Consider the following 16,111-nt stretch of genomic DNA (forward strand, 5'->3'; position numbering starts at 1 on the left):
AAATGTTTTTGTGTGCGAGTGACCATTCTGTTCTGCCTTTTGTCCCACTTTTCTGCCCATACTATTTTGCTCATTTTGGAATGTAACCCTCAACCCTGTTACAAAGATTTTTGTTCAATTGTTTGAAGATTATAGTTTTTTTTAATGAATTTAAAATAAATTGCATATCTTTCCCTCAATATAATGTAACTTTTTATTTAACGAATGTTTACATGTTAAATGGGTGTTGTGGCAGTGTGTTTTACTGTCCCCTTCTGCGTATTGCATTTCGCTGCCCCCTTCATCACACCCTGGCCCACTTTCATGGCCGGTCCACCGGGGAATGTCCCGGTTCTCCCGATGACCAGCCAACCTCTGCTACCCGGATCTGGCCCAAATCAATCTGCCCTGAGGCGACAGCGGTTATGCGCCTACACTGCCAGTGTTATGATGGAATCAGTCCGAAACTTTAGTAGGCAGCACGCCAGAGCTGGCCCGATTTTATGTATGCATGTAACTATGTACGTTTCATAAATGTTACATTTTAAAATTGATACTCAACCTAAACATTCTCTTGCATTTTAATTATAGTTCATAATACAAAATACAATTTTACAAATCTATATAACCATATTATTATAATAAATGTAAAATAACTCACTTAAATGCATGAAAAACATTTATTTACACCATTACACAAACAACAATTGTTTATTAATTATCGTTTTAAACATTTAAACATTTTTACAAGCATTTTAGTATATAATACATGTGCATGGGAAAACATTTTTATGAGCATTGGGGAGTCGTGTGACGCCATACGAGGGTCGGACGTGTGAACGTCGAGCTCTGCACACTTTGCTAGTTTTTAATACTTTTTGTGTCATAAACCGGTGAGATTCGATTCTGTTCCATAACTGTTCTATGAAGACAATATGTCAAAGAATTCAAAATCATCTGGCTCTGGAGACATTAAATGGCACTTTTGTGCTCAAGCTGATACCCCTGTCAGGGCCGCAGACTGGGGACTCAGTTTGGATGGTGCGGAGGGAGAGATTCTGCGTCAACTGTTGAGCATGTTGACAAGGTTGGCGAAGGTCGTTGCTGACTTGGAGGATCTTGCTGTAATATGTTGATTGATCATTGCCATGGAGACGAATTGGTTACAAGAATGGGGGATGTCGAGAAACTGAACGATTATCTGGTGTCATCAGACAAGACAGACTTGGAGGGCATTTGGGAAAAGTTCTGGCCAAATTTCTGAGATCATCTAATGAAGATCTTGTTACACGAGGCTATCTTGGAAGAATAACAAAATGTTCTTGTTCCCAGACTATGCGAATTCGACGAGAGAAACGTGATCGATTCAAGGAATGTTGAAACTCTTACATCAACGGAAGGTCGCTTTTGCACTGATGTTCCCGGACAAATTGAGAATAGAACTAAGGATGGCTACAAAATATTTACATGCCCACATCAATTTAAAAAAAATTTAAAGGCTGAAATTAAAGATCATATGGAAACCAACTGGTCCTCAGTATCCTCTGTGGGTGTGGCTTGGGAGGCACTTAAGGCGGTCCTTTGGGGCCGGATCATACAGTATGCCTCATTCATAAGTGCCGAATGTCATCTGATGGCATCAGAGAATTGACCCGATTGAAATACAGTTATAATACAATTTTGTGGTGGAAGGTGGAGTTTTGGCTGTTCAGGGCAGTAGATTTCAAAGTAGATTTCCACAGTGAAATCTGCTGGTGGTGAAATATTTACCTCGGCTATTGATAATAATGTTTTTAAAGAAATGTATCTTGATCTTTATAGTTCCACGTCTTCATATACTGATGAAGATATTTGGAACTTTGTGGAGCCATTAGAACTGCCTAAACCGACAACTGGGCAAAATAATTCTCTTGATTCTGAGATAATCTTGGAGGAGTTTGGCGAGTTAAATATGGCCATGCCTACAGGCAAGACTCTGGGGCCAGATGCCACTGAATTTTTCAGATCTTATGCTACAGAACTGGCTCCACTTTTGTTGAATGTAAAGCTTCCACCAACCATGACACAATATCAGATCTGTCTGATTCATAAAAGGACAAAGATCCAAGCAAGTGTAAGAGTTACACTCCAATTTCCCTGATCCATCTAGAGGTAAAATATTGTCAAAAATTCTGGCTAACCGATTAAGTAAAATTATGATACATATATATCAGGTGGGGATTATTCAGGACTGCAGCTCTTCTGATAACATTAGGCATTTCATCAACATCATGTGGTCAGTGGCGAATAATCAGACTGGTTGCTGCCATCTGACTTGATGCCGAAAAGGCATTTGATATGGTAGAATGGGATTTTCTTTTTAAGATTTTGGAAATATATGGGTTCGGGAAAACTTTTATTGGATGGATTAAATTACTTTGTATCGCCGCTTCCGGGTGTCTATAAAGAAATTGATTAATTTCTAGAACTATTAGTATCCGCGATAAGAAAGGAGGATGATTTTCCATGGGTGGTGGCATGAAGCATGGTGCATAAGCTTTTGATCTAAGCAGATGATATTTTATTATTTGTCTCTGACCCTTCTAGTTCTATCCCTTGCCTCCACTGAATTATTAATGCCTTTTCTAATTTCACAGGATACAAAGTAGTTTGGTCTAAATCCGAAGCTTTGGCTCTGCAGGCGTACTGCCCAGTAACGGCTTTCCAGCCGGGCGCCTTCCGGTGCCCCAAACAGGGCATTAAGTATTTGGGCATTTTATTTCCAACAATTTTTTGTGATTTTGATAGTTAATTTTTTCCTCTTAATAAAAAGGTTTTCAATAGATGTTGGCAGATGGGCTTCAGTACATTTATCTCTGAATGGGATTTTTTTTTTTTTTTTGTATAAAAAAATGTAACTACCTGCTACAATCTCTCCCTGTAGATGTTCCCTTCTCTTATTCAAGCAATTTCATAGCATAGCGAAGTCCTTCATTTGGAGTGGTAAACGTCCCAGATTACACTTCAGCAAGTTACATAGGCCAGTTGACAAAGGTGGACTAGGCCTACCCAAGACTTGGTATGCATTCGGTCTCAGGCATTTGGCTCGTTAGTCGCTTTCACCTGAGACAGCCCTTCCCTGATTTTGTATTCAACAGGAGGTTCTTACCCCTATTTCGCCATTGCAAAGCTTTTCTATCAAACTAACGGGAGATGTTAAGTTACACCCTGTTATCTCGCATTTTCACTCGGTATGGACACAAGTGTCCAGAGTGCTTAATTCTGACAATTATTTAAATGTTGCCTCAAGCATATGGCTGAACCCTAAATTATGTATTAATAAGTCCCCTTTCTGGATTGTGAGGGGATTACTACACTTTGTCTTGTATGTGAGAGGTTTGATATCTTTAAAAAATTTGGTTCAACATTCCCAGATCTCAGTTTTGTAGGTATTTACAGCTGCGCCACCTGCTCTGTATTGTTTTTGGGAGTATCATACCCCCCACCCCCCTTAAGCAAATAATATCACCTATATTTAGGTACAGCTTTGAAGTGAAATCTTTCAGAAACAGGGATGAGATTATTTATCAAAATATACCACAGTCAAGTCGTCTTTGAACACCGACAAACTTTATTACTATTCTAAACATAAATCTAATCTAACACATATATACATGAGACAGGTTGGTGAAAATTGACAGAATATGAAATAACTGATCAGTACAGTGAAAATGAACTTTTACGGAGTCTGTTGACAATACCTTAAGAACCATTTATATTCCTTTGAGTGTACCTCGATTTGCAATTGGATTACCCAAATTATTTAATTAATACACCAGCACTTTGAGCACAATATTGGAGATGTACTTCCGTTCTTTGTGTAGCTTGGTTCTTGGCGCTTGGTCGAAAGTATTTCCGTCGATGCTATGATTTCTGTCTGATCGAAGTTCATTGTCCGTAGGAATTAGGTTAGCTGTGAAGCGAGGCCTTCTCATGGGTTCGTGGTTAGAGAGTGATGCGCTTTCTCGGGACATTGAGTCCCGAGCTCCCTTGGACCTCACATGGTGCGTGCAGGCAGAAGAGCAAAGAGCCGAAGAAGAGAGCGTGAAGAGAGGAGACGAAGCTGAAGAAGAGTTACAGGGCAATACAGCCTGTTCTTCCTGTTTGGAACTATTTGAACTGAGATTGGCCACATCCCCCAAAGGTGACCTGTGCCAATCAGAAATGACTTTTCAGATTCAGATGGACAACTGGGCTGTCTTTTCCGACAGTTGAGTTACAGTCCTTTGTTTTCAGTTCAAAAATAGTGCATATTTAATCATGAGCTTTTATATATTGAGTATGGTACAAGATACATGATATTAATTTTCACCAGATTTCTCTTCATACACCAGTGAACGCTTGCATACTAAACATGAATGTTTATGGATGTTATACGTGTAGGTAACAAAACGTGAAAACCCCTGGTTACAAAATCACATTGGTTTTACACATTATTGTATTTTATCAAGTTAATCCTTATAGTTACCATTCTTAGTAGAATGAGATGAATCATACAAAATTAAAGATTATATTTATCGATTATAACTGATTGCACATCGCTACACACATTTTAAAGAGTTCCATCAGTCTATAATCATTCATTTGTCAGGTACAAATGTTACCACAGTTCAAAGTGATTTTCAGCATTATGTAGCAAGGCTAGATGAAGATGAAATGTCTTGTTGTGCAAATCTGACGGTCCTTGTAACCTTACAAAGAACAAAGTCTGGTGTGGGGGTTCTTGTGAAGGCCAGTGTTTTATGACGTTGAAACATTCCAAACTGAAAGGCTGTTTTTTTTTTCTAGATCCAGATATATGTTGTTTCAATTCTTCTGCATATATAATCTTACCCTGCTTTTGGAAAAGGTCATGAGGCATTAGTGTATTACTCCCTACTAATTCAGACTGGTGGACAGAACTTCAACTTCTTTTAAGAGATTATGGGAGAAAGATTTAGAGGAGGAGAGAGTGTGGGCTAGGATTCTAAAAAAACATCAAGTCTACATCTAGAGATGCAAGGGTGCTACTTATGCAATTCAAGATTTTACGTAGATTCTGTTGGACCCCCTCTAGATTGTATATACTTGGTTTTAAAGTCACACCCTCAGTCAGAAGATGGAGACACAACCCATGTTTTTTGGGGGTATGTTAAAATTTAAGAGTTTTGGTTGTAGGTTCAGAGTTTCATTAGTGACCTTTTGGGCACTTGAATTTCATTTTGCCCCAGACTCTTTATACTGGACGATGGGGCTGTCATATATTTGGGGAACAAACAGATAAACAATCGGGTCCTGACTAGTGTTATGATTGGCAGGCAAAAAAAAATGCTGCACTGTTTGTCTCAGATGCATCTGAAATTTGATCTAAGCACAAACGCAACATTTCGATCAGAATCATGCATTATTTAAGTGGATCATCTGGTTTAAAGGAGTTTCTAATATTGGTGCTTCTAAAATCAGAAGCACAAACAGGCACACTGATGAAGGCCCTGTTTAGACCTGTATTTAGCATTGAACGCATGTGATTGGATCTCCAAAAATTAATGTGTAAATGGGATCTTAAATCATTAGGCTTGTGTCCTGTTGAACTCATATTATTCTTGTTAAAGTAATGCCCAAACAATTGCATGCTTTGGAATACCACTAGCCACAGTGGCTGGTGAGCCAAAAAGCCCTGGCTATATGTAAAAACCAGAGATGCTGTCCTGTTAAAAACTGTAGATTATATGCTTTATTTGTTACATTTACATTTATGCATTTGGCAGATGCTTTTATCCAAAGTACAGTGCACATATTGCAGGGACAATCCCCCCGGATAAACCTGGAGATACGTGCCTTGCTCAAGGGCACAATGGTGGTGGCTGTGGGGCTCCAATATTCATTATCTGTCTTAGTATTTTATTTGTACTTAATATTTGCTATAAACCAATGTTGCCCCAAGGCTCAATATCATTAATTGTTTTTTTTTTTTTTTTTTTTTTTTTTTACAAATTTGTTTGGTTAAATTTCAATATAGTGTTTTGTGCATAAGAAGCATAAGTTATCCAAATAATTGTTTGGGGGAAATATCTGTAGAGTACAGCAGGATAGGCTTTAGTTTCGAGTTCCAATATTTTTATTTTTTTTTCAATCCTAGTCTTTCATCCCCATTTCATGTCATCAAAGACACACGCTTTATTTTAATAAAATGTATTTTAATAAACATTAACAAAGTATTTTAAACATGGAAATAAAATGTTTAAAGGGAGTGAGTTATAACTGAAAGTAAATGTTTTTGTTGCTGTGATTGAAGGGACTTGGTGAAGATAGGCCATGAAAGATTCAAGTAAGGCCTGGGAAGGCAGTGGCGACCACTTTCTCCTGTGAGGCGTCCCTGCTTCCTGGTCAATAATGAAAAATCACACTAGTGTCGACTGACAAATGGCATGATCATTACAGGGTCTGTCTGTGGTGCTGGATTGGCTTGTGATGCGGGTTCGATTCCACCTTTTTCCAAACCCTACTGTAAGAAGAAAGGCCAATAAAAACCTGTATTTTTTTAAAAGCTGCACTGTTAGATTTTTTTTATAGAAATGAACAAAATGTTATTAATGATCAAGTACACCAACAATCCGTCTTACAAACCATGTATTTGCCTTACATTCACTATGGTAAGCCTATAATATTAATTTATATTTTAGAGCTGTCAGGATATATTTTTGCGGAAATGACATTCTTACATCAGTCATCCGTGCGTAATTATGCCATGTCCGTAAATAAAGAAAAGAAGGTCCAAAGCTACTACAGCGCTTGTGTGTACGCGATGATAGGTGTGGCAGTTTGAAGAAGAATGCTTGTAGCCACAACAAATGATCAATGAACAAATGATCATGGATCATTAAAAAAGGCAACCCTCTGGGGAATCGCCCATTTTCAAAATAAAGAAACCTCGAAATGAGAAAAGTCTGCAAGCAAAAAGGGAAGTGACAGAGCCCGTAGTAATTAAACACAAAACAACACCGGCTTGTTTTCAGAGGTGGCGACAACTCCTGAGATCTGAAAGAATTTGAAACCGACCCATAGATGGTTTATTCTTGCTTGACTGTTAAGATATTTTATTGGATTGATAGTTAGGAAGCTCTTCTATCGTGGTAGTTCATTATATGCCATTAGAAACTATAATGGGGCATTTTGTTATGGATTGTGGTACTGCAGTGCTTGATTTCATTTTCGAGCGAGGACAATGGAGGAAAAAATAAATTTATGCTGGTAACAGTGCGAATCTCTAAACCAGTTACTACCTTGGTCTATTTGCTAGTTAACCTAAGATATAATAGTTTCCACCGTTTGACTTTGATATAGCAATTGTTATGTCTAATGTCATTGTTGCCTAACTTTTGTAATGCCAATAAGTCAAAACAACAACAAAAGGTAAACTACGTTGCGTTCTTTGTGTAGGATTTTAAATGATTCGTTCAGACACAGAATCAAAATGCAAAATAACTAATAACTATGTTATTTAGTGATCAATAATACCTCTTTATAGATCATGGGATTCGTTCAAGCATTTTTGCAGCCCTGCCACTTCAGCTTGTAGTGACTCCACCAGTGTCAAGGCATTCAGTGGGTTCCGGAACTCTGTCTACTGTAGGTAGAGACTCAAAGTTTGCAGTCAGATCAGTTAGATCATCAACACTTCTGGTATTGTGCTTAAAACGGTGAATATCAGATCACCTTTTTATGCGAAACAGTAAATCAAATTAATTTAAACAAATGTAGCATCTCTAATTTTTTCTGACATCTTTAAAATGTATTTATTTTAAAGCTACTCAAGTAAATGTAACACAGTAAATGCATTGTGTTACTTCCCACCTCTGATCTCAACCAACAAAACCCATCCTCAGTCTGACCCAATATTAGGTACTACACATCTGTTAATGACTGTTAACAATATTGTAGCAGTAACGATTGTTTAATTGTGTGGAGATACCAGCACATTTTTGGTGTACAATGGAATTTGATACAAAGACATACTATTAAAATAATTAATAGTTGGTGAGAAAAACACTTAAGATCCGAAAGTTTTTTTATTAAAATTATACAAAGGCAAAGATGCCACAATAAAAATTATATTGTGAAGAGATCTCACATAAGATCAAAGGCAAAAATGTAGCAAATTGAAAAACACTATGAAGAGAGACAGTAAGATCAGATTTTGGTGCAAGGTAGAGATGTAGCTATATAATTTACATGTCATGAGAACTCCTTTTACATCTGACAGAAACGTGGTGCCGGTTTAGTTTAACTTTTGCATGCAAAAGTGAAAGTTAAAGTGGAGATTTAGGGTAAATAATGACTTAAATATTGCTCTGTTTCTCACCTATTGATATGGATTTAAACACTGAAGTCATATTGATTACTTTTATGATTCCTTTATATGATTTTTGGAGCTGCAAAGGTCTGATCACCATTCACTTGCATTATATTAACCTACAGAGCTGAGATAGTTTCCTAAAAATATTTGGTTGTGTTCTGCTGAAGAAATAAAGTAATACACATCTGGATGGCATGAGGGTAAGTGAATGATAAGATAATTTTCATTTTTGGGTATACTGTCCCTATAAATTGAATAAGGCTGATTTTTGGAAAGTTTAAAAGCAAAACTTAGAAGCTTATAATTTTATAAAAGCACTTAGTTTAAAAGCAAAAATTAGAAGCTTATAATTTTATAAAAGCACTTACAATACAGCAATTATTCTGTTAAAACATGTGTATTATTTGAGCTGTAAAGTTGTTTAAATTGTTTTTTGTTTTTTTACTCTTGTTTTAGAATTTACGCTGTTACACTGTTATGGTAACAAGTGGTAGGAAAAGCACTCAATTTCCATACTTAAGTAGAAGTAATTATACCACACACATTTCTTAAGTAAAAGTAAGTAATCCATTAAAATACTAAAGTAAAATGTAACTTGTTTAAAAAATTAATTATCAAAGTAAAAGTAAATAATGCAAATTCAAATTCATTCATCTTATAAAATGCAACCCATTCATGTTGTTATTTTCAAAGCCATGTAATTGAGTCTTGTATAGGCAATGTTGTATACAATTGATAATTTAGAACAATAAGCAAAGTTGAGTTGCAGGTGGATAAGTGAAGTGCATTTTATTCCAAAAATAAGCTATAGTTTATGGAATTTATCATCAACAGAATATCATTAATTTAAACAATAATATCAATAATTGTATTATATACAAGTTCAACACATTTGCTTTTTCTGTCCTTGACTAATTTTGAGTTGAAGCTACCTTTAAAAAAACACAACAAGCTATTAACAATAGGGCCTAAATACAATGGAGTATTATCTTTATTTAAAAAAAAAAACAAACAAACATATGACTATTTGTATTAAACAGCATTTGAACAGTTACACCAGTGTGTATAAACACATTCATATAAATAAATGAATAGAAACAGTGGTGAACAGCAGCATTTAACAACAAATAAGACGACGTGAAGTGGAGTCGCAAGCTCAAATCCAGGGTATGCTGAGTGACTCCAGTCAGGCATCCTAAGCAACCAATTGTCCTGGTTGCTATGGTGGGTAGAGTTACGATGGGTTAGCCTCCTCATGGTCGCAATAATGTGGTTCTTGGTGGGGAACACGGTGAGTTGTGTGTGGATGCTGTGGAGAATAGCGTGAGCCTCCACTTGCGCTAGCTCCATTATTGCATAATATAATATAAAATAAGATTATATAATATAAATATAATAAAAATATATATTTTATATACGTGTTTAAATTAAAATATTTTTATGAGTTCAAAAAACAACAGTGTAAATATAAAATTGACAAATCAAAGTTGACCAAAAAGAGACACATTTAAAATATTTCAAAATATTTTGATATTTAAAACAATATTTTTCTTGTGATTCATGTAGTTTTAAAGCCTTAAAAGGAAATCATTTAATTGTTTGATTATTTGAGGTTAAATATGTAAAAAAGGTGTATGAAGCACAAATACACCTTAAGAAAGGACAAGTACTGAAAGGACAAGTTATGCCTGGATTATAAGCAGTGTTATGGACACATGGGAAATAAAATCACCAGAAAATCAGTGCGAGAAGATTTAATTGTAATGCAGAGAACTGTTCCCTTGATCAGCCCTCTGAACTCAAAAACAAACAAAACAAAAAAACAGATCCACCCGGACGCCAGTCTTTTCATAATTTGTTCCCTAAGCAGAGTAATTACTGTTTTATTGATTTTTCATCACTGCAAATGTAGTTTTTTCTTTCTTTTGGGGTGGGATTCTCCTTTTGAAGGCATTGTTTGGATAATTGCTAGCCCCTTCACCTCTTCGGTCTTCCTTCCATTTTCGTAAAAAAATTATTTGTCCACCTGTATTGTCGCTGAATATTTAGATGTATTGTTGACCCTCGCCTAGAATGGGAAGACATCCAGACACACATGGAGCTACCCAGATTGGATGAATCTCACAAATCCTGTCAAGAAAATGTCCAGGAATTATTGAACAGTAACAGTATCGACAGAAGAAAGAAAATTATACAGGTTTGGAATGAAAAGAGGACATTTTTCATGATGACATGAACCAAGTACAGTAATTTTTCGTGACGTTAACCCAAAAGTTCTTATCTAGAACTTCTCCTATACACATTTTTGTTCACGGTAAGAGAACAAAATTTTAATTAAAGGATGATTGACGTCATTCTCCAACCCATGCAATTGTTCTCCCTATTCTAGTCTGGAATCAATGCGATCAATGTGTCACTAACCAAAAGCTACATTGCACATTATATGTTAGTCCTCTCTTGGTGGCAAAATCATGTGGAAATTTTTTTTTCTTCATCTCCTATAGAAACTATAGTTTATCAGGCATATGGAGATTTCTTATATTTTTAGTTGTAAAGTTTGGAAGTGCCACAGTTACATCAACAGCTGTTTGTGTTGTGGTGCTATATTTGTGTGTGTATTGTTATATCTGCACATTTTCTCTGGGGACACTTTCACGGTGTCTGGACAGGGTCCTGGCCACACAGTACAGTGTGAGGGTGGCCCAACACACACCATGAAATTCTATGGAACACACACATGGGTGGCAACCATGTGGCCTCTTGAAGTGATTTCATCAACCAGTGTTCATAAAGATATTATTAGATTGTCATATGTTGATATGTGAGAAGGTGTGTTTGAGTGAGAGAGAGTGTGTACCATAATTTCCGGACTATAAACCGCAACTTTTTTCCCACGCTTTGAACCTCGTGGCTTATACAATGACGCGGCTAATATATGGATTTTTCCCGCTTTCAAATTTTATAAAAAAAAAAAAAAAAAAACATTCTGTGACGTGCTCAGTTTTTTGGCGGTGTGAAGCTTTCATTAGACCAATGAAATTGCCGAATGGGTTAGGTCAAAACAACTTTTTTTGTTTACTGTTTAGATTAAATCGAGCACACTCAAACTTCCCATCATTCTGATTACGGTAGTAATTTTGTCACCCTTACCATGGCAAAGACATGGAGAAACGCATATGATGCTGCTTTCAAGTTGAAGGCGATTGATCTGGCTGTTGAAAAGGAAATAGAGCTGCTGCACGGGAGACGTTGGAAACAGCAGCGTGACGAATTGACTCAGTGCAAAAAGACAACTAAATCTGAGGCTATTCAACTCCGACACCGAAGGAGATGACTTCAGTGGTTTCAGTGCACAGGACGAGGAAGATAGTGACCAATTACTTTCTTGGTAGGCTACTGTTTACTGCAAATGTTTTATTACAAGCCGTGTGTGGCAGCGGGGGCGTGGTCAAGTGCCCGTCCGGGAGAGAAAAGCTGTAAGGGCGCTTACACCTGCGCTAAATTATGTCTAACACCGGTGTCTAATTTCAAGTGCCCTGCTTCACGTGTCCTTCTTGGGAAAACTGTCACACGGGCACCAGTGTGACAGTTTTCAGCAGGGCACTTGACGCTCCAGGTAAGGCTTTTAATGGCCACAGCAATGTTTACAATCAATTTTATAAAGTTTCTCAATTCTTCTATGCGCCAACACTAGACTGACGTGTGTCACTCTCTCAGCTCTGTGGCTGCTGCCTTTTATGCTGCTCTCCCCATGCTTACTGAAATTAGACACCGGTGTTAGACATAATTTAGCTCAGGTGTAAGCGCTCTTACCGCTTTTCTCTCCGGACGGGCGCTTGACCACGCCTCGCTGCCACACCGTGTTTCGTTAAAGCCTATTTATTTTTGTTACAAGCCGTGTTTCGTTAAAGCCTGAGTAAAGTTCATTTGTTTCAATGTACCGTAGGCACCTGCGCTTATAGACAGGTGCGGCTTATTTATGTTTAAAATAATATTTTATTTAAAAATCAGTGGGTGCGGCTTATATTCAGGTGCGCTCAATAGTCCGGAAATTACGGTATGTGTTTATGGTGTGGGAAAGAGAGGAGATTGTCATTATAGAGTGTTGAGAGTTGCATGTGTGTGGTTGGGTCATTCGCACCTCATCAAGTCTGGTCTAGTGGTCTCTCACACACGGGACTGTGCAGACCTGTGTCTTTGTGATTGGGTGTGTACACAATATGAAGGGTCACTCTGTGGCCAGTCAGGTGTACCAGTGGTCAAAATTCCAGGAATAATTGTGATCAATGGTTTGATATCTGGGAATCTGTTAAATATTCTTTTGTGTACAGAATTTGTGATGTTATTTTGAGGTAGTGGCTTGTGTAGCTTTTGCAAACTATCGTCAACTAAAAAAAATATTGTGATTTGATCTTAAATTAGTGGTGCACGGATCTGAAAATCTAAAGGCCAATACAATCACCAATATTTTAACTGTCTACAATCACCGTTGTTCTTTTTAAAGTGACATTTTCCACACTATTGCAAGTTACATTGATCAGCCACAACATTAATTCCACCAGCCTAATATTGTGTAGGTCCCCCTCGTGCTGCCAAAACAGCAGCAACCCGCATCTCAGAATAGCATTCTGAGATTATATACTTTTCACCACAATTGTACAGTACAGTTATCTGAGTTACCGTAGACTTAAACAGTTCGAACTCTGGCCATTCTCTGTTGACCTCTCTCAACAACAAGACATTTCCATCCACAGAACTGCTGCTCACTGGATGTTTTTTGTTTTATACACAATTCGGAGTAAATTCTTGAGACTGTTGTGCGTGAAAATCCCAGGAGATCAGCAGTTACTTAAATACTCAAACCATCCCATCTATTACAAACAATCCTGGCACACTCCAAATCACTGAGATCACATTTTTCCCCATTCTGATGGTTGATGTGAATATTAGCTGACGCTTCTGACCCGTATCTGCATGATTTTATGAACCGCTCTGCTGCCACACAAGTGGCTGATTAGATAATTGCATGGATGATTGTTGGTGCCAGCCGGGCTTGTTTGAATATTTCTGTAACTGCTGATCTCCTGGGATTTTCATCCACAACAGTCTCTAGAATTTAATGCTGGAGTGGTGGTGGCGTAGTGGGCTAAAGAACATAACTGGTAATCAGAAGGTTTCTGGTTCGATCCCCACAGCCACCACCATTGTGTCCTTGAACAAGGCACTTATATCCAGGTTGCTCCGGGGGAATTGTCCCTGTAATAAGTGCACTGTAAGTCGCTTTGGATAAAAGTGTCTGACAAAAAAATGCATAAATGTAATCCGAATGGTGTCAAAAACAAAAAACATCCAGTGAGCGGCAGTTCTGTGGACAAAAATGCCTTAATAAATAAAGAGGTCAACAGAGAATGGCCAGATTGGTTTGAACTGACAAAGTCTATGGTAACTCAGATAACTGCTCTGTACAATTGTGGTGAGAAGAATAGCATCTCAATGTTTTTCTGAGATGCAGGTTGGTGCTGTTTTGGCAGCATGAGGGGGACCTTTACAATATTAGGCAGGTGGTTTTAATGTTGTGGCTGATCAGTGTATATGCTGCAGTTATGTTAATGTCCCACACTGTGAAAGTACATTTAATTCACATTATTTGTGAAATGCTCACATTAACTTGAATTGAAATAGTTCTGTTGTCACTAACAAAGATCATTGTGACATACTGGCAACCAGTTATCACCATGAAAGCATCACACACATCACACACGTTCAAAAATTAGAGAGATACTGTACAGTATATCCATTACAAGCTCCAGTGCTGATCCAGTAAGAAATCATTAGTATCTATGTTTACTGTCTGTGGCATTTGTTTAAAATGCAAATCACGAATTATTAAGCAACTGCGTGAAGACGCAGTGCCGTTATTGAAAGTTAAACTGTTATTACTGTTAGTAGTGGGATTTCGACAAACATATATATCTGATTTAAATTAGGTTTTTACAAAATAGTATTGGGATGAGTGATTGATGCTACATTCCATTCAACTCGGAAAGTTGAAATCTCCAACTTATTTCTAGTGTGGAAATCCTCAACTCTGATTACACAAAGATGTGCGTGACATCACATGTTGGCACCCAGGGAGATTTTAAAAATGACTGGTGCCAAAATGACTTTTATTAAATAAAATCGATCAATGAGTCAAAGTTACTACATTGCATAATATTTAAGCTTATTTAACAAAAGTTTGCAGATGTGTACAAAGCATGGCAAATGATACTCTCTTTTGATAATCATACACTTGTAGCATCAATGCTAGTGTTGCAGCATTGTTTATCAATTTGGTTGCTAGGAGACATTTCCAGTGACAGTTGAACCCCTGCTAATCTAACGAGAGTGTTGCAGTTTTGTTTTACACAAGGGCCATTTCTGAGCATATGGGGTCCCTAAGCGAAATCTACTTGAAGACCCATCAACCCAACCCAACCCAATCCCCAACCATCTCCTGTTGTTTACTGACAATTACATCTTGTTCTAGCGCTTTGTGACAGCAGTGGCTCAACTGTGAGTGTTGCCACCTTGTGGACGCACTAATTAGAACAAAGGTGCATGTGCATTCTGTGCATTCAGTGTACGTGCGGTTGCATCATGTGATTGACTAGGTCTGATTGAAGTATACTTTAGACTTTACTTGCTTCTTTTAGTATATAAAAAAAGACCCTGCTGGCTCGGAGGACCTAAGCGGCTGCTTATACAGATATAGCTAGAAACGTCCCTGCCTTACATGTCATCTTCCGAGCATTTGGCTATGGAATAACTTCATGGTCTGAGATCAGACAAATCAAGTAGGAATATACCACATCTGACTTTGAGTGTAATGCACTAAATGCAGCATAATAGTTTGCATTGTTATTTAAACACAGAGTGTGCATGTTGAAGGGAGTAAAACAAAAAGCACACTTGATTGCACCAATGTCATTATTGTGCCACACACTGTCTGATTGTCACGATTCACATTACACAATGTGTACTCAGATTTGCATTCTCATGTTTATTTGTTGTTTATTTTGTTTTTATATCCAATGTGTCCAGTGTCTTTGTCTCTCCATGCTCTCACTGTACAGCGATTCAGAATTACTATCGAAATGGGCACCTTACATGCACAGGTATTTCATACACATTTTTAAAAGCATATTCATCTCAGTTACAGCAAGTTTTAATAACCAAAGGGAATAGAATTGCCAATCATTCACCCTCCAGTAGCAGCAGTTTTATACTTTGAGGGCTAAGCAAGTGCTCATTCAGTAGAGTAGGAGTGTATGGGTCCTGCTCGACCCACTCTGAGCATTATTTTATGGTGGTGGGTGTGCCAACGAGGAGACTAAAAGCTATAGCAGCTACCGCCAGTCAGTGTGCCTGTTGAGGCCAGGGTAGTGAGGTTAACATATACCGCACAGCTACCATGTACCAGCTGGCTCCTGTTTCATATGTCTGTATTCAATGCAATAAAAAAAGAAAATGGTCTCTGAATCTTGGCACGATCGTCCAATTACAGATTTAAGATGAATATCGGCCAATTTAGATACACCATTCAGCCTGTAAAGAGTCTTACACTTTAAAAAAGTACTTAAATATATTTTTCACAACAAAGCGATCATGTCTCTTTTGAATACATTCATTTAACAGCTGGTATGGACAGGTTGGGAGGGTTACATTTGAATTTCCACTATAGAATACAGAATACATGCTGTAAAATGTAATTTGTAA

At 37.6% G+C, this 16,111-nt stretch overlaps 1 protein-coding gene across 2 annotated transcripts in view; it reads left to right on the forward strand.

Moving 5' to 3' along the window:
• The window catches only part of rsrc1 (arginine/serine-rich coiled-coil 1), a 441,822-nt gene that overhangs the window by 341,646 nt on the left and 84,065 nt on the right, over window positions 1-16,111 (forward strand). The window lies entirely within an intron of this gene.

Source organism: Xyrauchen texanus, chromosome 38 (assembly GCF_025860055.1).
Source record: "Xyrauchen texanus isolate HMW12.3.18 chromosome 38, RBS_HiC_50CHRs, whole genome shotgun sequence".
Lineage (NCBI taxonomy): Eukaryota > Metazoa > Chordata > Actinopteri > Cypriniformes > Catostomidae > Xyrauchen > Xyrauchen texanus.